Genomic DNA, 24,201 nt, shown 5'->3' on the forward strand with positions numbered 1-24,201 from the left:
TTTCCCCCGCTGCCTGTCTCCACAAGGCAATGCCCTTTCAAACCAATTACCGCAGCGCCCGGCATCCATCCCTGCCCTCCCCTCGGTGACCCCGTAGCACACTGATCTTGACCTGCTGTGTGTTTTCCAGCCGGCAGACCTGGGCACCGAGCGAGAGGCTCGCAGGAAGGAGGAGGGCAGGACCCTGGCCGCCGGCGCCTCGTGCCACCCTGTGCCCTGTGCAGGAAGCTCCCTCCCTGCACCGAAACACACAGCCCGGGGCCGGAGGAGGGCTGCGATAGCAACTCAGAGCGTTCCTGCAACCTGAGCAGCAGGAGCAGAGCGCCAGCAAAGCTCTCTCCACCCACAACGCGCCGGCAGCTGGCCTGCAGCAGCCGCTGCTATTAATAAAGGCTTCCGTCATGCCCGGGCAGTGCTGGGACTGCCAGTGGCATCAGTGGAGCAAACAAGCTCACAGCAGCCTGGCAGAGGGAGGGAGAGGGAGAGAGGGAGGGATGTGTTGGGCAGTGCCCCACAGCCTCAGCCCTGCCCCACTGCCCAAACTCGACAGGAAGCTGCCGGTGGCCACTTGGGCACTTTGAGCAGAAGGCGGAAGAGGACAAGGCGTTGGCATGGTGTTTGCATATGCACAGGCACAGAGGCAAATGGATAAATTGTTGTCGTTTGGACAGGAATCCAAGGCACCTCGTGGTAGCAAGGAAGACTAGGTGGTCTGCATGCCCCTGCCTGCTCAGCCTGGTTTCCTGGGGCATCTTTGAGTCCTGCTGCTCCCCTGTCTGAGATATTTTCTCCAAAATAGTCTTGGTCCATAGAGTACTGTGCCCTGCACTGTGAAGGAGGCATGGCTGCCCGGGAACCAGAATATGTCTTAATTGTGATCATGTCTGTTCTGTGTAGTTCCCCAATCCTAAACCACTAGGCACTACTTCCCTCCCAGTGCTTGCGGGGGTGGGGGGGGGATCCAGGCTCCCAGATCCTTGGCTACGATACCTGGGAGTCATCCCCTACCCCCTCTCTTTTATATGCCTCTCCTATGGCCTCAGCTTTGACCACATCCAGTTCTGCATTGCAAGGGTTGGACCCTTGTGATCCCTTCCAACTCTACAATTCTATGATTCAAAGTCCCCTGAGAAAAATCCAGCAGTCCTGCCTCCAAGGGCCTCCTCCCTCTCTGCCTAGATGCAGGGGGCGAAAACTCCGCTGAAGGATATGGTGGGATTGGAACCCAGCACTCAAAGCAGCCATAGTGGGTGGGCCAGAGGACCACAAGCAACCCCCCACCGTCCTGCTCTCTCATCTTCCCACCTTTCTTGCAGCCTGCTGCACAACCTCACATTTAAGGAGCGAGGAAACTCGGGCTCCTCCTGAGTCGAGCAGAGCATGACAGGTGGACCAGGTAGGGAGCAAAGGGAGGGGGGCTTAGCAAATCTTAAGTGCTTTAAAAATAATAAACCAAAATAAGTGTGTGTGGGGGGGTTGTCCCTCTCTTATCTTAGGGCTGTGCACACGCGTGCACAAACACACACACAGAGAGAGAGAGAGAGAGAGAGAGAGAGAGAGAGAGAGAGAGAGATTTTGGCCCAAGACCATCCTGGCAAAATCTGCCCTCTGTCTCCCTGCCCCAGTCAACATATTAGATGGTCCTACAGGACAGGGGCCTATCTCTTAGTTTATGGTGCTCTATAAAGCCCTAGGCCGCCTCTGGCAAGTCGCAACGCATAAATAAGCAACACAAACAGCAGTTCTGTGATATTATTTATTTACTGCATTTATTTCCATCCATTCCTCCAAAAAGCTTGAGGCAACATACATTATTCTCTTCTCTCTCTCTCTCTCTCTCTCTCTCTCTCTCTCACACACACACACACACACACACACACACACACACACACACACACACATTTTATCCTCACAACTAGCCTGCGAGGCAGGCCAAGCAGAGATTGTAACGGAACCAAGTGAGCTTTCTGGTTGCATGGGGATTTGAGCCATTTTCCCCACAACTACTCTGTGTAGCAGGTTATGCTGATTTGCTCAAAGGTCACCCAGGGCACATCATGGCTGGGTGGGAATTGGTAGCCATTTTATCCTCAGAAGAACTCTATGAGGTAGGCCAGGTTAAGAGAGAAAGAGAACAACAGGAGAAATGTCACCCAGTGAACTTCATGTCTGAACGGGGATTTGAAGCTGAGACACACCATCGACGTCCGACACATGAGCCATGGCAGTCCCCACCCCGGCTTTCCAAGAGAGAAGAGATTTAGCACTGGAATCAATGTAAACTAAACAGCACAGATGCACGCACACAGACACTTCATTTTTGACCTTGGAAATCTATTATCATCATGGCACCAGCTCTCCTCCTTGAACTGGAAACATTTAAAAAGGAAACAAAACAGCATCGTGCCCATTTTCCATTCTGGGTACCAGTTCCTGAGGAATAAGGTACTAATTCTGCCTAATTCCCACTGCAATCTTGTGCACACTTGCCTAGGAGGGAGCCTCGTTGAGATCAGCAGGACTTACTTCTGAGTAGACAACACGTATCACAGAATCAACTCTACAGGTTGGAAGGGACCCAGCCCTCTGCCATGCACTCTGTACAGAAGTGTGTTTGGCTATCGGGAGCAGAACCAGAGCTTGATTAGTGACATCAGAAGTGCTGGAATCAAATCTCGCTGGGCACTGGGCTCCCTGACTGCCAGACTTTGTCTTCCAATCATGGACATGAGCAGGACAGGAGGGGGGATTATGCAACGGTCGGGCAAGAGGGATGATGCACCCCCACTGCACTCAGCATGCTCTGTCTGGGGCTGATGGGAAGTGTGGCCCCAAACATCTGGAGGGCCCCAGCCTGGGGAGAACTGGTGGCCCATGATCTGTAGGCAGGAGAAGTGCAAGGTCATGGATAAAAGCCAGAGAGCCGGTCCTGATATTGGCATGGGGGGTGGGGAGAAAAGAGAGCTCATTGCAACCTTTCTAGTACCTCTTCCTGTGGTTAGGATTAGAAGAGGTTTGCCAGGCTTTGCGCCAGGGTGCCTGGGTTCCTCCCAGGAGGCAGTGTGAACAAGCTGGAGGCTTCGGGCTTTTAAAAAATAATCAAATAATCTGATATTTCCCAGAAATTTAAAACATTTTTTGTGTTCTCTCTCTCTCACTGTGTGTGTGTGTGTGTCTCGTTCCCCCGCCCAGCTTCAAAAAGCTGCAATCCAAGGCCGGGTGCAGAAACGGAGGAGGCCGACCCAGCAGCCACGAAGGGGACGTGACCACGATGGAAAGTGCAGAGACAGGAGCAAAAAATAACTCATTAATACAATAAACAAAGTGATTAGGCAGCCGCACAATCGATCGACGTGCTCATTACCGCCACCCTGACAGCTCCTTAAGGGCAGAGCTGAAGGTTAAGCAAAAAGAGGGGGGCGGCAACAGGACTCTGGAGACGGCCAAGGCGGCAGGGGGCGGAGAAGAAGAGAGGAACAGAATCCCAGAATTGCAGAGCTGGACCAGGAGCAGGGGGTCCTGAAGGACATTTAGTCCAACCCCAGGGAATCCAGGGCCAGAGTGTGTCCAGTGGGTGGCACACTGCCCCTGCTTCTTGACACCCAACCAGGAGGAGAGTGTGACCCACCTCTCATGGTTTCCATTGTCCTCCTTTGTCTCTTAAACCCATGAGATCTAGTCTTGCCTTCCTAGGTGGCAGCAGCAGAATTCAAGCCATAGTTCTCTTCTGCATGAGGAGGAGGAAGTGAGCCCCCTGGGATTCGTTTATTTCTTTGTTTAATTGCATTTATATCCCACTGTTTCTCCTCCTAGGAGCTCAAGGTGGTGTACATGTTTCTACCCCCCCACCCCCGTTTAATCACCACCACAACAACCCTGCGAGGCAGGTTAGCCTAACAGGCAGTGACTGGCCCAAGGTCACCCCAGGAAACCTCTAGGCCAAGTGGGAATTTGAACCCGAACCCGCTGCATCCCACAACCTACAGCACCCCCCTCTTTTACATCCAGGGGGTATGGCAGGGTAAGGGCTTGCCATTATTTTGGGGCCCATGGGCACGTTTGCAAATCAGGGGGACTATCGTGGGCACTACTTGTGGGCCACAACTTCCCCCTTCCCAGCTATAACCCCCTTGTTTTCTGCTGTTCCGGAGGGTTTGGACCCGAACCAATTAATTTAAAAGATGAGATTTGGACAAAACCTTAAGAACAACTTTCTGACGGTAAGAGCCATATGACAGTGGAATAAAGTCCCTCAGGAGGTTTTGGACTTTGTAAAAAGCTGTTAGATGGCCATCTGTCAGGGATTCTTTAGCTGTGACTCCTACATTGCAGGGGGTTGGACTAGATGGCCCTTGGGGTCCCTTCAAACTCTACAGTTCCATGATTCTATGACCTCTGCGCTTATGAAAAACGTTTGCTGCAATTAGCATTGAGTTCTGGAGCTAAATGTTTGAGGAAAGGGAGCAGGATGGAGGAGCGAAGACCTGCCCTTCTTAAATACAGTTGGGATTACGCTGTCCGTCTACATGGTACGTTTCAAAGAATGAGACAACAGGTCTCTGCCCCAATGAGCCTACAGTCTAGAAATCGACCCAAGGAAGGTGCAAGCAGTGCCGGTGGGGACTGAACCTGGGACATACTACGTGCAAAGCAGGGCTAGAGCCCCCACAAGTGACCCCCCCCAGCCCTTGGCTTTGCATCCCCACAAAATGATCGCTATAGCTAGCATTGCAGCTAAGCCTTCGAACGATGCTCTGAAGAGCCTTTGTCCACGGAGGCTACAGGCACTCCCACCCCCTTACCCCCTCCTGATCTCCCACTCTTGAGCAATAAGGTCTGGAGGCAGATTCTGAGCAGTTTGCTGTGTGACCCCAAAGGCAAGGGCAGGCAGGAAGGGGAGCAGGTCTAAGCTGGGTACGTTTGCAAAGCCCTTCCACAGATTGAGGACAAGAACCCTTGAAGGGGACTCAGCTCTCATTGTCGTCTATAATGCAGCTTGATTACCATTTATAATACTCGGTTGCATTTTGATTTCTATCGGTATGTGATTGAAGAGATTGGTCTAAAAATGTTAAGGGGTATAGAAATCATCTCAACAAATAAGCACCTGGATTCCATTCCTGCTGTTCGGCTGAGGCTCCCCCGGAGAGGAAGACAAGAGGAAAAGCCCAATGGGACGACGTCACCTCTGAGAAACCCCCAGAGCCTCCTTCGCCAAATCTGGGGCCCTCCAGGTGTTCTGGACTAGGCTGGCGATGGGAGTTGTAGACTAATCCAACACATCTGGAGAGGCACAAGGCTGGCAGAGCCTGCCACTTAGGGCATCTCTGTACAGTAAACCAGGAGAACATCACCGGCACAGATGGGAGACCGAGGTTTCAAATGTTGCCTTGAGCAGTCACTCTGTGCCTTTCCTGCAACTGCCTTCACCCTTCGTGCAAAGCTCAGGCACATACATGCCTACTTGGAAGTCAGCCTCACTGAGCTCAGTGGATCTGGGGACTGCAGCCTCTCAATTTTCAATTTTCTTCTTCTTTTCCTTTTCCTTCCTCTTCCTCCTCTTCTATGCACCAGAACCAATGCCTCGGTTGAGCCAAGGCTCGTGCACAGAGCTTGTTTTCCAGTACCGGAGGTGTGTGAAATTACTATGACGATCCTGAGAGTTCATCAAGGGTTCATTCCTCACTCATCTTCCCGGGTGAGATATAAACGCCACCACCTGCTCCGAGCCGGGCCTGCCTTCCACTTTCCACGCAGGACAAACAGTCCTGAAGAATGAAGTGGACATCTTTCTGCCACCCAAGACGGTTGAAAAACCAGTGCTGGCGGGAGTGGGGGGGCAGATTTCAGCCTCCCAAGCCTCTCTGCAACTGACCTTAAGGTATCTACACTCAGGGGCGGGGGAGGGAGAGAAAATTGAAAGGGAGATTGTAGTGTGATATGACTGAACTACAATTTGTCAAGAGTTTCAATTCTATGTTGGGAGGAGGGGTTAATAAGCTGACCCAAGCCAGGATGTTTGTACTGTCACCAGCACTGTTTGGGTCACTGTTAATAACAAAGTTGTCAACATCCACAGACAGTGCCTTCCTCTCCCATTCCCTGTTTACAAACCCCCCCACACACACTTTATTCCATGGACTCAGCTATTCAGCTGCAAACATAACGTTTTAAGTGTGTGTTAAGTGCATTATACAAATGTAACACTAGATGGCGCTGCTGAGCTAATGGCAAATTCCACATATATTTTACGTTGGGGTTTTTAAAAGCATTTTCCCAGCGTATTTTAATACATGTGTAGATTCAGCTCATGTTTTCATGTATGTGCAAACTCTTTGGTGCAGAAGCCTGTGCTGTTAGCTTACTGTAACACCATCAACCTCTGTGGTGCTTTACATAACTAGAAAACTTTTCATTTTTATGGTTCTGATACATGTATTTTATTAGTATTTTATACCTTGCCCTTTGGGAGCCCTTTGGGGTAATGGGGAGCTTAGAAATGCAATAGATATCTAAATACATAAAATTATGCGTAGCATGGTGAAAGTGAGCAGGTGTCATGTCTGTGTGTGTGTGTGTGTCGTAACACCAACTTGGGGACGTCCAATGAAACTGAATATCGGAAGATTCAGAAAGACAGATAAAAGAAAATACTTATTCATGCAGTGCATGGCTAAACTACAGAACTCATTCCCACATGAGGCGGTGATGGCCTTTATTATTTATACCCCACCCATCTGACTGGGTTGCCACAGCCACTCTGGGCAGCTTCCATCATACAGTGGTACCTTGGGTTAAGTACTTAATTCGTTCCGGAGGTCCATACTTAACCTGAAACTGTTCTTAACCTGAAGCACCACTTTAGCTAATAGGGCCTCCTGCTGCTGCTGTGCCGCTGGAGCACAATTTCTGTTTTCATCCTGAAGCAAAGTTCTTAACCTGAAGCACTATTTCTGGGTTAGTGGAGTCTGTAACCTGAAGTGTATGTAACCTGAAGCTTATGTAACCTGAGGTACCACTGCATATAAAAACATAATGAAGGAAAAGCGGGACATTCCGGGATCAAATCAGAAACTGGAACAGCTTCTGTAAATCCAGGGCTGCCTCTAGAAAACAGGGGCACAGGAGGGGATTTGTGCTCAAATCTGGCATGCCGATTTCTCATTGGGGCATCTGTTTGTCCACTATGAGAACAGGATGCTGGACTTAGATGGGCCATTGGCCTGATCCAGTAGGCTTTTCTTAGGTTCTTACATCTCAGCAGCTCAGAGAACCAGCGCGGCATAGTGGTTCAGAGTGTTGGACTTGGGCCTGGGAGACCAGGGTTCAAGTCTCCACCCAGCAATGAAGCCCACTTGACTCTTAGCCTGGCCCATCTCCCCAAGGTTTTGAAGATAAGATGGGCCCGGGGAAGACCTGTGTGTAGATCACCTTGTGCTCCTCACAGGAAAGGTGGGATATAAATTTAAGAATGATTGCATAACTAAAGCACTTCCTGCCTCTGGGGGAATGGTCTGTGGTCTGCGGAAGCTTCCGCCCTCCTCCATTTGCTCATCTTCAAGGCGGCACAAGGCTCTTTGCCTGTTCTCGCTGCAAGAGACAAAGCTGGCTGATGCTGCTCCCCACTCTGGAAGCCGTCCAAATAGTGTGGAGATGTAGGCACGCACACAGAGAGAGAGACACCCTCTCTCTCAACACACACACATTTTCCCACTCCCCACGCATTGAGTTAGTTTGGGGATGCTCCAACCCCTCCCTCTGTCATTAATCATCATTTCCCACTCTATGTCAGGCACTGCAGTGCAAAGGAGCTGAGCAGCGGGCAGCAGAGGAAAGAGGGAGGGAAAGAGGGAAAGAAAGCAAGGAGGGAGAGGAGAGGAGGAAATCGGGAAGGGGAAAGGGAAAGAGAGACACAGACCCCCAGGTTGCATCACTGATGGAGCAAAGGCCCTGTAGCAGAAAAGCTTCCCGTTTTTGTTTTGTTTTGGGTCTCCTGAACGCAGCAGATTCCCGCTAGGAAAATTGCTCCAGATTCCTAGGTGTGAAGCGTTGAGACAAAAAAGCCATGCTGTTTGGAAGAAAAGGTTTGATTTGAGCCCGGGGTGTTGCTGCCCAAAGGGGGACTTCAGGGCAGGCATCCAAGCATCCATTCTCTTGGGAGAATGTGGAGGAGGCTCCCAACACAGCAGGGTGGCTGGCTGTGTTTGAAGGCCAACACAGGCACTGCCTGCCAAGGCCTCCCTGCCCCCTCACTCACCCACTGCAAGGAGGTCAGGACCAGGGGCCAGCAACCTTTTTCAGCCGTGGGCCGGTCCACCGTCCCTCAGAACACGGGGTGGGCCGGACTATATTTTTTGGGGGGGAGGGGAAATAAACGAATTCCTATGCCCCACAAATAACCCAGAGATGCATTTTAAATAAAAGGACACATTCCACTCATGTAAAAACACACTGATTCCTGGACCATCCATAGGCCAGATTGAGAAGGCGATTGGGCTGCATCCGGCCCACGGGCCTTAGGTTGCCTACCCCTAGTCTGGACCCACTGAAGCAGAATTGGGAGGAGAGAATGAGCTGGTGGAGGGGCAGAGAAAGGGAAGCAGCAATAGGGGTCAGCCGAAGAAGAGGAGGAGGAGGAGGAGGAAGAGGAGGAGGAAGGCCATCAGACTCTTCTCCCTCTCTATTGGGATGTCATGGGAACCTTATTTATTTATTTATTGCATCTTTAGCCCACCTTTCCTCCAAGGAGCTCATGACGGTATATACCTAGTTCTCCCCCTCCCAATTTTATCCTCACAACAGGATAAGCAGCTGGGATAGCTTGGCTGGTAGAGCATGAGACTCTTAATCTCAGGGTTGTGGGTTCGAGCCCCACATTGCAGAAAACGATTCCTGCATTGCAGGGGGTTGGACTAGATGACCGTCGGGGTCCCTTCAAACCCTGTGAGGTAGATGAGGCTGGGAGGCAGTGGCTGGCCCAAGGTCACCCAGTGAGCTTCATGGCCAAGTAGAAGGGATTTGAACCCAGGTCTCCCAGGTCCTAGTCGGATACTCTAACCATTACACCGCCACTGGCTCTCCAAACCTTATCTTGGATGCCCTTCCCAACAGGCCCAACAGACGGTGGAGTGGCTGGGGAGCAGCTCTGCAGATCTCCTTCCCACCACACGTGTGGCTGAAGCACACCCCTCCTCACACGGAGGCATGTTCAGGTGATGATCACATTCTCAGCTGCCTTCATACCCTACCCATTTTAATTTGATAGTAGTGGTAGGGGTGGAGAGTGCCTTGTAAAAGCCCTGAAGCTTCATGCCTTGGCTCTGTGTTTTTGTTCCATGGGGTGGGACCAGGCAAGTGCTGAATTTTTACAGTGTAATCCATGAATCCAAGGCACAAGTCTTCATGGTTTTCACAAGGCTTTCCTCACACCCTACCAAGGCATTCCCCATCTGATTAAAGCTGACATGGTTTGTGCTGTAAGAACGATCACCTGCCCAGCATTTACCAGTGCCCCCACCCAACTGTGGCACAAAAACACGGGTCCTCGTGATTTCTGCAAGGCACAGCCTCCAAACCACTGTCAAATTAGAACTAATATCCTTGTCCAAGGGTTACACTGCAAAAGCCACCTCCACAGCACTTAACTTGGACAGACCAACCACAAACATTAAGGAACAGAAGAGAAGCATAAACAGAAACACCCGTGAGAAGAGAAAGAAGACTGGAGAAGAGAGGGAGAGGGGACCAGGTGGGGGAGCTCAACTCTATTATCTGTAGGATGCCTTCTGACCCAACTGGCATGAGTGAAGAAGAAGAAGAAGAAGAGTTTGGATTTGATATCCTGCCTTTCACTCCCCTTCAGGAGTCTCAAAGCGGCTAACAATCTCCTTTCCCTTCCTCCCCCACAACAAACACTCTGTGAGGTGAGTGGGGCTGAGAGACTTCACAGAAGTGTGACTGGCCCAAGGTCACCCAGCAGCTGCATGTGGAGGAGCGGAGACGCGAACCCGGTTACCCAGATTATGTGACTACCGCTCTTAACCACTACACCACACTGGCAGGGTTGCAGAGGCAGTGGTGCTCAGTCCTGCCCTGCTGCCACCTGCCTGGCCAGGGTTAGGATTGCTTCTGCCTGAGGAAGAATGGATGGGTCACATCCTGCCCTTACTGCAAATGCATGCAATAGAGGAAGCCTCCATCCACTGAGAGCCTGCCATTCCATGCACCAGGAGGTCCCAGGGTCTGGTCCGTGCCTGGATGGGAGGTGGCCAATGGGAGCCCTCCCTTGAAAACCACTTTGGGTTCCATCATTGGAGAAAAGTGGGATATAACATCAGAAGCATAAAATAAGACCAACAGCACAAGCAGAAGCATCAGTGTATTTTGAACTGTGGCAACGTATATTCAGGCAATCGTGATTTTCAAACCAATCTCCTATTGAAAGAACAAACACTGCCTTGGGTTGGAGAGATGGTGGGAGACAGATGATGGCAGAGGACACGGATGCCACGCTCAGCGGGCAAAAGTGGTGCTCTCAGCAATGCCCAAAGAACCCTCTTCACCACTGGGAGCCTGCCTGTGTGTGAAGATGCAACAATGCAGAATTCTGGAGCCCTTGGGACCAAGACCAAACCCCTGCCATGCACCCCTGAGAAGGTGGGCACCCCTCTGCTGCTTCAATGCCTCCAGGCAGGAATGTGCCCTCCCTCCCAAGGGATTCTGTTCTGCAACTCTCAACCCTTAGAGCCTCTCCTCGTGTTCAGCTGAAATCTGCTTCCCTGCAGCTCCCACCCACTGGAGCAAGAGAGACTGAGTCTGCTCTGTCTACTGTATGACGGACAGTCCTTCAGATATTTGAAGAACACAGCTGTGAACCGGATATCATAAGGAGAGGCTGCTGGATCAGGCCAACCAGATACCCCCCACGGGAAACTTGCAAGCAGGACCTGAGCAGAAGAACCCCAATAGTGTTCATCAAAGCCATGGAAGATTCGGGTGGAAGATGTTCAGCTAGAAGTTCAGCAGAAGAGTCTGCTGCTCCTGGACTGATACATGTATAAACATTTTAAATTTCTTCATAGGAGCCGGTACAGGAATGTGTATGGATACTATGCAAAGATATATTTATTAGATATTATCCTTCCTTCCTCGTGTTTTTGAATTCATCAGAGTGCATCCCTTTGCAGTTTAAAAGCGAAGCTTAGATAGGCAGCTTAGCTGGTCTGCTTCCATGTCCAAAGAGCAACCACACAGCCTCCTCCTGGAATATTCTACAGTTCATATGTGCCTTTGCCCAAGTGTTGCCTGTTCTCACGAGCACAAACTCCCCTTCCGTGGCACTGAGCTGCGACCACTTTATGCACGACTCTGAAGATTGTCATCGTAAACTGACGCTCCAACAGAAAGTGATGTCCAGCCTTTTGCGCATCCCAGTGGGCATCCCAGCTGGTGAGGGCACCCCAGTCCCATTGGGCACTGGCGTTGGCTGGCTCCATGGAATAGACTGGCTAGATTTGACCTCCAAGGGAGAAGGAGTGAAAGCGGCCGAAGCTCAGTGGTGCAGCATCCACTCTGCATGCAGATGGTCTCAGGTTCAGCCCCTGTCAACATCTCTGGGTGGGGCTAGGAAGGACCTCATCTGAGACCCCAGAGAGCTGCTGCCACTGGGTTGCTGGTTCCGCTGTCAAATCATTCTTACCCACAAGAGTGTTCTCCTGCTGTTCAGCTGAAATCTTCCCTCCTGTAACTCAAGCCCGCGAGGCCTTATCCTGCCTTCTGAAGCAGCCTTGGCCCTTAGAAGCCCTCCATTGATCAGAAGAGGGCTATCGTGTCCTTCCTCAGGGTTCTCCAGTTCTTTCGACCTTTCCTTGGATGACTTATTTTCCAGCCCTCTGAGCACCATCTTTGTGGTGCTCCTCTGAACCCCTTTCCAACCTGGCCTCCCTCGTAGGTAGATAGGATTGGGGAGAGCCTGTTGGGACCCAGGAGATACCGGTCAGCAAGGCAGCAGGACTGCAGACATCTCCCTACTGAAGTGAATAGAGGCAGGTTCAGTTCAAGGCACCCAGGAGCAAGGAACATGCTTTAGCAATCTCCTGGAGTTTCCAGCTCTGGCCCTGCAGAGAGACGCTTTGGGGGCTCAAAAGAGGAATCTCTCGCCCCCGCCCCCACTTGGAGGTGGTGTTGTCACAGGGAGCTATTCTTGTCAGGACAAATCCTCCACTGTGGGTTGGACATTCTTTCTGATAATTTGGTAGAAATGCTTAGGAAAGAGAATCGCGGTGCCCATTTCTTTCCCATGGTGCACTGCTTCCCTTGTTCCTAAGAGTTTTAGATATTTCTGCTGCTGCCTGATTAAACTGAAGAGCTTCGCTAAGTGTCAAGGGGGGTGGAGAGATCCAATTTAAACAGACATCTTTAGTTAGACTCAGCTGCAACATTCACCTTTTCCTCTGCTAATAGTTTTCTCTTCCGTCTCTCTCTCTCTGAAGCCTAAGTTTTTATATTTTATGCAAACCACTTAGAGGTTTTGATGAGTCAGCGGTGTACAAATTCTGCTAAATAAATGTATTAATTAAATGAGCTGCAGCGGGTGGGGAGTTCTGCAATGGGGAGGGCTGCTGCCTCCCTGTCTGGCTTTGGGGCTTACTGGGGGCTGACTTGTGGGTGGCTGACTCTGGGGGGAAAGGTAGTGGGCTTGGTGGGCCTTTGGTCTGGTCCAGCAGAGCTTTGCTGTGTTCTTTAAAGGGCTACTTCCACCCCACAATAGCCTCTGGCGACTGAGTGGGGACCAGAAGAGGGTGTGGGATTGGGACCAGGCAGGAGGGCTCTTGGTCTAAGGTGTGGGGTTCTGCCAGCCAGCTGCCGGGTCTGTCCGCCATCTTCATCTAAGTCGGTGGTTCCCAAATGTTTGGGGGCCACCGCCCCCTTGGTTCCACCAACTCATCCCCAGTGCTCTCTACCCTATAGAAAACATTCTTCATAACAGCAGTTTGCACAACCCACTAAGGAAGATAATAGCACAATAAAATTCAAAACAGTAACAATTAATGGCACATTTACTCAAAATCCAATTAAAACCCTGTAGTTTAATAAATTAAATGAAACTGAGGCAAAATTGATGTCAGTTTTTCCAAGTCGGATAGTCATTCCCACCTCCAGCACCACCCCACGCCACCCACTTGCCTCTTCTAGGTAATTCCACTGCCCCCCCGGGGGGGGGGTTGTACCACCCACTTTGGGAACCACTGCTCTAAGCCATTGTGGACTTTTATATTTTGTGATATGCTGCTCCTGCTTTCACAGCCGTAGAGCAAAAAGAGAAGCTGCACCAGGCTTGCTTCTCACTCCCACCCAGCTATTAAAGAGAAAAGGCACTCTGTGCATGCACAAGGGAATTATTTTCCTATATTGCTACTTCAGCTCTTGCTGGCAGTGTTCAAAATTAGCCAGGCACATTTTCCACCTGGCTATTGGCCACTTGCGACCGAGTGAAGATGCCTGGGCGCCAGGATGGTGTCTGACGTCTCCACCTTCTGGAGGTGCACACCTGGGGATCATTGGATCTGGACTGTTTTCACACACTAATACCACATCCTGTAGAATTCTATCAGTTATACTTTATCTGCACAATCAGAATAAATTCCAGGAACCAAAATGATTTTTCTGTGCAGCCTGAGCAGGAAGTAGTAGTGGTAGTAGTAGTAGTAATTATTTTATTAATTATACTCCGCCCATCTGGCTGGGTTCCCCCCACCACTCTGAGCGGTTTACAGCATACAGTGGTACCTCAGGTTACATACGCTTCAGGTTACAGACTCCGCTAACCCAGAAATAGTGCTTCAGGTTAAGAACTTTGCTTCAGGATGAGAACAGAAATCGGGCTCCGGCGGTGCAGCGGCCCCGTTAGCTAAAGTGGTGCTTCAGGTTAAGAACAGTTTCAGGTTAAGTACAGACCTCCAGAACGAATTAAGTACTTAACCTGAGGTACCACTGTATATAAAACATAGCAAAACATCAAACATTTAAAACTTCCATTAATAATAATTGTGAAGAATATTTTTACACTATGAACAGTCCATGTCACCATTACAAAAAAGAGGTCAGAATAGGCCAATACTGTCCCTAGATCAAGTGACTTTTGTTCTTTAAGTTCTCAAAGCTCTTGACCTGTCATCTGAACTAGCCAGGTGTTTAGCTGATAACCAATCACAGCCCATCAATCCTTTGGAAAAATAAGACTTTGGAGCCATCTTGTCCCAAAATGGCAGCTAGACATTCTGTTTTGGTGACTCTAACCTTGGTTTAGGAGCTGTTTGGCACCTGGCTGATATACCTGAGTTTCTAACACTGATTTCAGGGCTGAGATCCCTTTGCAGGGCCTCCCCACAGCCTTTTGGCTCCCTCTTCCAAAATGTGTCGGCCACACAGGCGGGCGCTGGCCCATCTCCCTCCCTCCCTCCTTCCTACGCGAACACCCACCTCTCTTTCCCTTTGCTTTGCTGTGGTCTGTTCTCAATAATTCAAGCAGAAGTCTGTTCCGATTAGATCTGAGCTTGTCCTGACGGGATCGGGGATAAATAAAATATCGCCTGTTATTACCCGCCAACAGAAGCACGAGGGGGGTGGGGGTTGGAGAGATAATAATAAGGAAAGGGAAGCAGTTTTAATAAAATGCTCCCGAGCTACGTGGGCAGCGGAAGTTGCTCCACACCCAAACAAGATTGCGGCGCTCCAAGGGACTGTCGCCTGCCAGCCTTGGACAGGCACTCTCCTGGGCTCTCCTTTGTTGAATCTGGCAGGGCGATAAGGAAAGCAAGGTGCAGAAGTCACAGCTTTGTCGTTGCACCCCTAATGCTGCCCCAGTCACAGCCAGAGAGAGTGGGGCTGGGGGGTGGGAATGGTCAGCAGGCTTGGGGGGTTCCTGGTGGCTGCTCCAGAAGAAGGTTACTCCTTTGCACCAGAGAGAAATGAAGGAGTCTAATGCGGACAGCCACTGGCCCAAGAGAAATATGCCAGGGCTCTGCATGTAACCGTTAGGTAAGCTATCTGCACTCCATCTTATTAATTAAATTCATATCATACCCCTCCTCCGAAAGGAGTCCAGGCCAGCAAACAACAAGTGCTAAAGCAATAAATAGCTTGGTCAGAAAAGCATGAGACTCTTTACCTCAGGGTTGTGGGTTCGAGCCCCACGTTAGGCTAAAAGATTCCTGCATTGCAGGGGGTTGAACCAGGTGACCCTCTTGGTCGCTTTCAAATCTAGGATTCTATTCTATGCAAAAAACAAATCCCAGTACAGTGGTACCTTGGTTCTTGAACAGCTTAGTTGTTGAACAGATCGGCTCCCGAACGCTGCAAACCCGGAAGTAAATGTTCCGGTTTGCAAACGTTTTTCAGAAGCCAGACATCCAACACAGCTTCCGCTTGAGTGCAGGAAGCTCCAGCAGCCAATCGGAAGCCGTGCCTTGGTTTTCGAACACTTTTGGGAGTCAAACGGACTCCTGGAACTGATTGTTCAAGAACCAAGGTGCTATTGTACTGCTGCAGACTGAGACAAAGATCTCCACTCAAAAGGCTCACTGGAAGAGGAAGGTCTCCAGGAGATGCCAAAAAGACAACAGAGAGAGTGCTTGTTTAATATTCTAGGGGAGGGCACTCCAGAGGGCAGAGGGGCTACCACACTAAAGGCCCAATTCCTACATCGTATGGAAAGGACGTCCTGATAAGTTAGTATCTGCAAGAGGGCCTCAGCCGGAGAGCATATAAAGGGGTGGGATGATCTTTCAGATCTCCTGGTCCCAAGCTGGGTAGGGCTTCATATACCAGTACCAGAAACTTGACCTGAGCCCGGGTGCTCAACAGCTTCCACCTTTCTACTTATTTTGATTCCTTTATTTAATTGTTTATTTAGTTGTTAAATTCATTGTTCACACAATGCCAGAGTGAGGAACAACTTCAGACTACAAGCCATGTCCTAAGGACTGCGTCAGCCAAGGAAGAAACGCCACTTTCGCCAAATGCTTCAGGGTGAAGATTCATGCTGGGAGCTGGAAATCTGCCCTCCCTGCTGTGGGTGCTGCTTTCTGCCACCCCTGCGAGGTGGGAAGGGGGCCCTTCCAGAATTTGGGGGCCACGTGTGCAGGTTGAACCCAGCTGCGTTGTTCTCAGAGTAGTCTCACTGACATCAGGGGAGCTATGTCAGCCATGCCTACTAACTGCAACGGGTCTATAATAGAGTAGAATTAATGTTGACCAAACCCCCAAGTCTGGTGGACGAGTCAGTACCAAAATCAGCTAACATCCAAGTCAGCATAAAATATCAAATAAAGGTTTAGGGGTACACTCATTTTGACTCAAGAAAATCACCATTTTATAGCTCCAATCAGGAAAAATAAAAACAGCAAATACAATGAAACTGACCAATCACCATGCTAGATTCCAACTCCTACTCCACACATTAAATGCTCGCTTCCGTCTGAGACTTAGGAAGCACCGTGACACAAAACGAGGCTGCCATCGGGGGTTACAGCGGAAATGACGATTCACCGTGCTAGAGAAGAAACTAAAAAAAATTCAGTTTCTTCTCCCATTAGATTCACAAAATGTTTAGGGATATGCGTACCCCTGCGTACCCCCAGAAAAAAAGCACTGATCAAAACTATCCTCACCTAGCAGAGTGGAGAGGTGTGTGGAAACAGACCTCCCACTGGAAAGAGCCACGTAAGTGAGGAACAGATTCTCATATGCCTGAATTTGCTCGTGCAACATCCCAGAGGTTTCCTACAAGGACTCTGAAGGTCACGAGGTTACTCAGCTGCTCCCAGGAAGTCCAGACTTCCCTTCATGCTCCCTGCAAAAAAAACTGCTTCTGCCGCCAACAGAGTTCTAGAGATCAGGGGGGTCTCTCCTTTGATTGACGCGGCTGCCTTTTTATCTGCGCAGGCTCAACAGGAGGAAGACCATCCCCACCTCGCTCCCTCTTACTGCTGCTGCTGCCTCTGGGTGCAAAAGTGCAGGAAGACTCTCTGTGCCACAGACTGCCCACTTCCTAGGGCAGGGGTCATCAACCTAAGGCCCATGGGCCGGAAGTGGCCCGCAGAGGTCATTTGACCGGCCCACGAGCCGCCCCCAAACCGAGACACCCACTCACACGCTGCGCTAAAGCGCTAAAGCGGCGCAGCATGGCGTAGGAACTTGCTTCTGCGGTGCCGAAAATCACATCTGCGCAGACACCGAAAATCACAGGGGCGCACGCACAGACACCGAAAATTGCGCGCACACCCGCAATCTGGCCCACAGAAGTATCTCCACGGGACCGATCCAGCCCAGGCAAGATAAACCTTGCTGACCTAGGGCATAAGTTAGCATTTGGTCAGAGGCCATCAGTGGGATACACCCACTGGCAAAGCTCCCAAATCCTGCTTATCAACATTGGGACGCTCATTTTTTGGGGTCCTGAGCTCTCGGGAGAGCAAGCTGACTTCCACCAAAGCGCCAGACAAAAAAAAGGGACATTCTGGGATCCAATCAGAAGCCCAAATGGTTTTTGTAATTCTCGGATGTCCTGCTCAAGTCAAGGGTGTGAAATCCGGCAGAGCAATCTTTCCCCCCTGCCATCACCACCACCCCACCTGGCAGGGGACTATGGGTGGCAAAAGGCAGGGGAGCTGGGAAGCGAGTGCCTTCTGCCAGGCACCCTCCAATTGTCCAGGAAAAGCCAGGCCTGTCTACTCTGTCTGGCAGTTGCTCTCCTTCACCTGACAGAGAAGGCTCTTCCCCATCATCTGATCCCTAAACTGTAGACACCAGGAACTGAAGCCAATATTGTTTGCAAACAAAGCAGTCCCTCTACTAACTAAGCCAGCTGTGGGGAACCTTTGGCCTTCTGCATGTGGCTGAACTACAACTTCTGCCATGAGCCCTGGCCATTGGCCACGTTGCCAGGGGTACTGGGAGTTGTAGTTCCTCACGTCTGGAACTTCCTCCCTCCGTGCTCTTTCAGTGCTTGCATTTAGGAGGGCATTTTAAACTTTGCTCTTTCTCCTTAGGATCATAGACTTGGAAGGGGCCTTCTTTAGCCAGTCCTTTGAACATTAATGGCATTCGCTCTCTACACCACCTTAGGAGCAGAGGCTCCACAGCGCCATCCCTTCAGGCAAAGGGAAGCTGCACCCAGAAGGAATCAGGTGACCCAGGGAACCAATAAGGGCACTCCTGGCCTTATACAGTGGTACCTCAGGTTAAGTACTTAATTCGTTCCGGAGGTCTGTACTTAACCTGAAACTGTTCTTAACCTGAAGCACCACTTTAGCTAATGGGGCCTCCTGCTGCTGCCACACCGCCAGAGCACAATTTCTGTTCTCATCCTGAAGCAAAGTTCTCAACCCGAGGTAATATTTCTGGGTTAGCGGAGTCTGTAACCTGAAGCATATGTAACCTGAAGCGTATGTAACCCGAGGTACCACTGTATAAGATACACACACTCTCTCTCTCAGGGCTCAGTTCCCTAGCCTGAGCTGCTCTTCTATGAGCAAATATCCTGTCTCGCCCAGCTCCTTTGGGCCTTTGGTTTGCTCCATGGACGTCTCCAGGCCCACGGCTTCCCCACAACTTTCTACCCTTGCCTCCTCTCTCATAAGGGGAAGCAGCTCATTGAGAATCCAGGCACTGCTACTGCCCTGCACGGCTGCAATTGTGCCTCACTTGGCACTTTTGTCAGCCTCAAATTTATCTGCCATGTTACTGCTCAGCCGTTTCATTTGCTTGCTGAAACCCCCCTTTTTTTGGAGGGTGGGGGCTGGCTCTTTGGCAGATTTTGCTACCTTGGATGGCTTTGCATCCTCGGCACATTTTGTACCCTCAGGCTGCATTCGTATGGAGCATTCTTATTTTTTTTAAGCAAGGAAATGTGGCAATTTTTTGCCATTAACTGTTTTGCTTCCATCTTCTCTGCATTTGTGTGTGTGTGTGTGGTTAATATAACAAGCTTGGCCAACCTGGTGTCCTCTACATGCGGTGGACCGCAATTCACATCTGCCCTTGCAGGCAGCACGTCCGTACAATGCTGGGTCTGGTGGTGAGAGGACAGCCATGTTGGCTGCAAGGGCTGATGGAAGTTGCATCCCATAACATTTGGAGGGCACCAGGTGGAGGGAAGGAAGGGGGTGTGGCTGCCTGCGTGCGCATTGGGGGCGCGCGCACAGTTCAGTACTGAATCTCACCTGCAGGTGTTTGCACCTGTTGTTGCAAGCAGCAAAAGTGTTAGACTCCCATTAGGAAAGAGTTCTCGTTTTCTTTTTCAAGGAACCCTGCCTCTCCCATTTTGCACACTGCTGCTGCTTCCTGGGTTCCTCTTTGCTTTGCCTCCGGGCCTTCCCAGAAGCCTTTGCAACAGAGGAGGACAAAGGACACGGCTTTCCAGAAGGGTATTTTCTGGGCAACTCTCTGTCCCGGAAGATGGAAGGAGGCGCATCTCGAACTCAGAACCACCCTCACTGTCCCAGGGGAGGGAGAGGCAGTGCAAAGGTCCCAGCACTAGTTCAGCACCCAGGCAAATCTAGCCTCAGTTCTGGCAGCGTACCAGTGTCACCTTGGCCTGAGACCAGGGTAGTTTTGTCCTGGCCCCCAAATCTCCTGCCAGATCTTGTGGCCTTGAAACTCCCCTCTCTATTGCAGGCTTGTTTCAAGTGCAGAGGCTGCAGTGGAGGCTGGCTCCATTTGGACTGAAGGCTCCGCCTGACCTCAGCCTGCCCTAACCTGCCTGGCTCTGCTTGGCCTTGGTGCTGGTTCCATGGGCTGTTTGGGTTTCCTGCCTAGCAGTCCCAATGGGCCCCAGCCACCCCGGAGGGGCTGGTCTGGGCAGGATTGCCAAGCATGTAGAATCCCCAGTGCTTTCCCCTGGCAGGATTCTAGGCAATTCTAGGCTGCATCAACAAAAGTCTAGTGTCTAGATGAAAGGAAGTCATAGCAACAAACTATTCTGCCTTAGTGAGACCCCACCTGGAGTCCTGTGTCCAGTTCCGGACACCACAGTTTAAGAAGGATATTGGCAAGCTGGAAGGTGTGCAGAGGAGGGAGACCAAGATGATAAAAGGTCTGGAAGCCAAGCCTTACCAAGAACAGTTAAGGGAGTTGGGTATGTTTAACCTAGAGAAGACTGAGAGGTGACACAAAAGCCATCTTAAAATACGTGAAGGGCTGTCACATGAAAGATGGAGCTTGTTTTGTGGTGCCCCAGAGGGGAGGACCCAAACCAATGGATTCAAATTTCAAGAAAGGAGATTCTGACTAAACATAAGGAAGAACTTCCTGGTGGTAAGAGCTGCTCAGTTGTGAAAAAGACTCTCTCAGGAGGTGGCAGACTCTCCTTTGTTGCGGGTTATCAAGCACAGCTTGGATGGCCACCAGTCAGGGACTCTTTTGTTGAGATTCCTGCACTGCAAGGGGTTGGACTAGATGACCCTTGAGGGTCCCTGTCCAACTCTACAGTTCTATGATTCTAGGACTGTGAGGTGTGATTCAAGCACAGGGCCTGTGTGCCACTCACTTGCCTTCAGTTGCTCAGAGGAAACTACAACTAATCCAGAATGCGGCAGCTAGACTGGTGACAGGGAGTGGCCGCCGAGACCACATAACACCGGTCTTGAAAGATCTACATTAGCTCCCAGTACGTTTCCGAGCACAACTCAAAGTGTTGGTGCTGACCTTTAAAGCCCTAAATAGCCTCAGTCCAGTATACCTGAAGGAGTGTTTCCACCCCCATCGTTCTGCCCGGACACTGAGGTCCAGCACCGAGGGTCTTCTGGCGGTTCCCTCGCTGCGAGAAGCCAAGTTACAGGGAACTAGGCAGAGGGCCTTCTCAGTAGTGGCACCCGCCCTGTGGAACGCCCTCCCACCAGATGTCAAAGAGAAAAACAACTACTGTACCAGACTTTTAGAAGACATCTGAAGGCAGCCCTGTTTAGGGAAGCTTTTAATGTTTAACAGACCACTGTATTTTAATACTTTGTTGGAAGCAGCAGAGGGTGGCTGGGGTGACCCAGAAAGATGGGCGGGGTATAAATAACAACTTATTATTATTATTATTATTATTATTATTATTATTAGCACATGACTGTTTTATTTACCTTTGTCCCATAGGCCCATTACCACCACCACCGCACAGTCTTCTGAGTGCCTAGTAGTGCTGCTGCAATAAGCCAAACGATAGAAGGGAACATGCAAGGTACAGGGGGAGGATGATCTCCTCACTTCCCCAGTGGCTTAATGCCAATGCGCCCTCCTTTGAGGAGGCAGGAAGGCTGCAACCCTTCAGTCCTGCCTGTAGGGGCATGGGGTAGGATAGTGCTTTTCTGTCAAGTGGCCCACATGTCAGGCCCAAAGCAGGGGGCCATAGAGCCCCCCTGCCGTGTGCAGAACTGTGCAGAACAGAACAATTCTAATAACCCACTGAAGCATTAATGAATATTTAAGGGAAGTGCTTCTGAATTGCCTTCGCAAGGAGCCACAAGGCAATCGAAAGGCATCACAAACAGCAACGCCAATTTAGAAAACACCAAGGAAAACAGAAGAAAACCAGAGAGGAGGATTTTAAAAACTGTCAAAAGCCAAATTGTCATTGTGAGGGCAGTTCCCTGCTCACTTGTGCAGCTTCTTCAAATAAAACATTTGACACACACAGTGCATTTTTCTAAAAAAAAAAAATTAAATAAATTTAGTACTCTATTTTTCCTACTCATATTGAAATACTGCCCCTCAATGAGGCCAAACTTAGATTCACAAAATGTTTAGGGGTGTGTGTCCCCCCGGAAAAAAGCACTGCACATACATATGTCATTATATTGTTATGCCACTTCAAAGAGCTTGGGGCTCACCCCTTTTTGCCTTCACAACACCCCTGTCAGGTAAGCTAGAAGGAGAGGTAGCTCAGCTCATGTCACCTGGGCTCTCCAGCCCTAGTCTGACACCCTCATCTTGATGCCTGGGGCACCTTTGGCCAGGGATGACAGGCCTCTTGGGCCAGGAGCATCTGTGGAGAACACACACACACACCCCGCCCCGCCACAACCATTCTCCAGGCCTGCCCTAGCCTGCTGCCTGCCCTGTCACACAAGCTCTGTGTTTTATCCGCTCACTTCCTATCATCATAAATGGGGCAGAGGAGAATCCATGCCGGCTGGCTGGCCAGGGAGGTGGGGTTGCGGGGCGGGGGGGGGCAAAGATTCTGCTGGGCTTCTCTGCAATTTGCGTACGGATCCCGTCCAACCTCGGTGACCAAACTGCTGTTTCATTTTATCAATTTGCTCCCGACGCTGCTCCTCCTGACATTATTTGAGACAGCTCTGCAGATTTATCAGCTGAAATTAATGGCTCGGGGGTGCGGGAGGGGGGCGAGGATGAGCGTGGTTGAAACTTCTCCTGCATGCTGTGCCCTTGAAGAAGCCATTGGACTCTTTTGCAGGTCAACGCACCCCCAAGGTTAGAAGAAGAAGAGGACGAAGACCCCAAGGGCAGAATCCACCACCCCCCGCCTAAAAAAGCACACAACCCCCACAGACACCCTCTATGGGGATCAAAACCCTGTAGGAATCAAATTCTCTGCTCACAGATTCAAATTCATGCCGACCTCTGCTGTCGAAATGGACATTTAGGCTGCAGTCAATGGCATGTCTCCCTGGAAGCAAGCCTCATTAAAGGCAGTGGGACTTACTCGTGAGCAAACATGTACAGGATCCTTGCAGGGATGGCTTCTGTAAATCCGGGAATGTCCCTGGAAAATAGGGACACTTGGAGGGTGTCTTGGGGGGTATATTTTTGCACCTTGCTAGGACCCCCAGATGTTCCTTGCCTGAATCCCAGATGATATTCCACGGAAGGAGGGAGAGACAGATCAAAACGAAGTGGACTGGTTCGGATTCAACAGCCTTCCAGGCCAAAGGAAAGGGAGGAAGCTGGCCCCTCCTCCTCCATCGGGATGAAGCGATGTCCTTTGCCCTGGCTCTGGTGTGGGCCATTAAGGAGCCATCAAAGCCAATGTGAAAAAGGGAGTTTAGAAATATCTCACCACCACCACCAAAAAAAAGGAAGGGGGGGTGGAGGTCATTCAAGCGCCTAATGGCCCAGCAATCTGGAGACCCCCTGGGTGGAGAAGCACAAAGCAGAAAGCTTTGCTATAATCTTTCCCGGAGCAAGTAAGTGCCTGAGGAAGCCTTTGAGTGCCTGAAAAGGCAGGGAGAGAATTGTGAAAGCTCTAAAGTTTGGAAGCTGCCGCCGCCGCCGCCGCCTTCACAAGCCAGAGAGGCTCCGCTTTTGTTGCTGTGCTGGAGACACGACTGCCGTGATAACGAGGAGAGGAGCAAGGAAGAGCAGCAGCAGCAGCAGCCGCCCACATCTCTCTGCCGTCTTTCTGCCTCTGCAATATATATTCTTGCTCCCTGTGCCCACCACTCCTGGATTTCCAAAGCTTTGTTTACTCCAGTGCGCGTTTGGAGTTGGCTTCAAAGGCTGGGGCTCTTCCTAAGGAACAGGAAATCAGAAGCCTTGCAGCTCCTTTCGAAACCAGGAAGCGTTTCTGGGGTTCAGGCCTGACTGCAAAACACCCTCCTCTGGGACCCGGAAGCTGCTAGAAACCCTGGTCCGGCTTCAGTCTGATACCCAGTGTTACGGAAATTACGGGGGGGGGCGGCACATCTTTAAAGTTGTTAAATGCAACAAATATTATGCCTGAATGTATCCTTTCAACTTGACTGCTCAGGGAAGTTACCTAGCTTTAAAAATAATATAAAATCAACTCCTTTGCCAGTTTCCTCCATTCCAAAGCTATTTTGCCCTTGAGAAAAGGACTCCAGGAAGTGTCCAGAGGTGACAATTGCTGAGCTGATTGTTGGCCAAGGAAAGCCTAATCCCATCACCAAACTTGCCAAGGGGCCAGACATGCAAAGGAAGTTCTATTGTACTTTGGGTGGTGGGACTTCAGAGGTGTTTGTCTGTGCTAATCTTATATCTGGGTCTTGAGCCCTGACATGTTTGCTTATGTTAATCTTGAACGAAGGACTTGTCTGGACATGTTAGTCAAGGTTGAACTAGTATAACCCCTGTCTACCCCTCCCCTTTTGTGACATGTCGGTGATGTAAAGATGATGTATCAATGATGCTGTGGGAACTGTATGCTGGGATGTGGTGGGAAGTTTTAAAAGTTCT

At 50.4% G+C, this 24,201-nt stretch overlaps 1 protein-coding gene across 28 annotated transcripts in view; it reads right to left on the reverse strand.

Annotated features, from left to right (window-relative positions):
* Nucleotides 1-24,201, reverse strand: part of NRXN2 (neurexin 2) — a 355,283-nt gene that overhangs the window by 312,528 nt on the left and 18,554 nt on the right. The window contains exon 1 of one of the 28 annotated variants that reach the window (XM_081174007.1): nucleotides 22,712-22,728. The exons of the other annotated variants lie outside the window; for them this stretch is intronic. The gene's annotated coding sequence lies outside the window, so the exon portion shown is untranslated. Of the gene's footprint in view, nucleotides 1-22,711; nucleotides 22,729-24,201 lie in introns of those variants that run through there. 28 annotated transcript variants of the gene reach the window in all.

The sequence above is a fragment of the Podarcis bocagei genome (genome assembly GCF_964188305.1).
Source record: "Podarcis bocagei genome assembly, chromosome: 16".
NCBI lineage: Eukaryota > Metazoa > Chordata > Lepidosauria > Squamata > Lacertidae > Podarcis > Podarcis bocagei.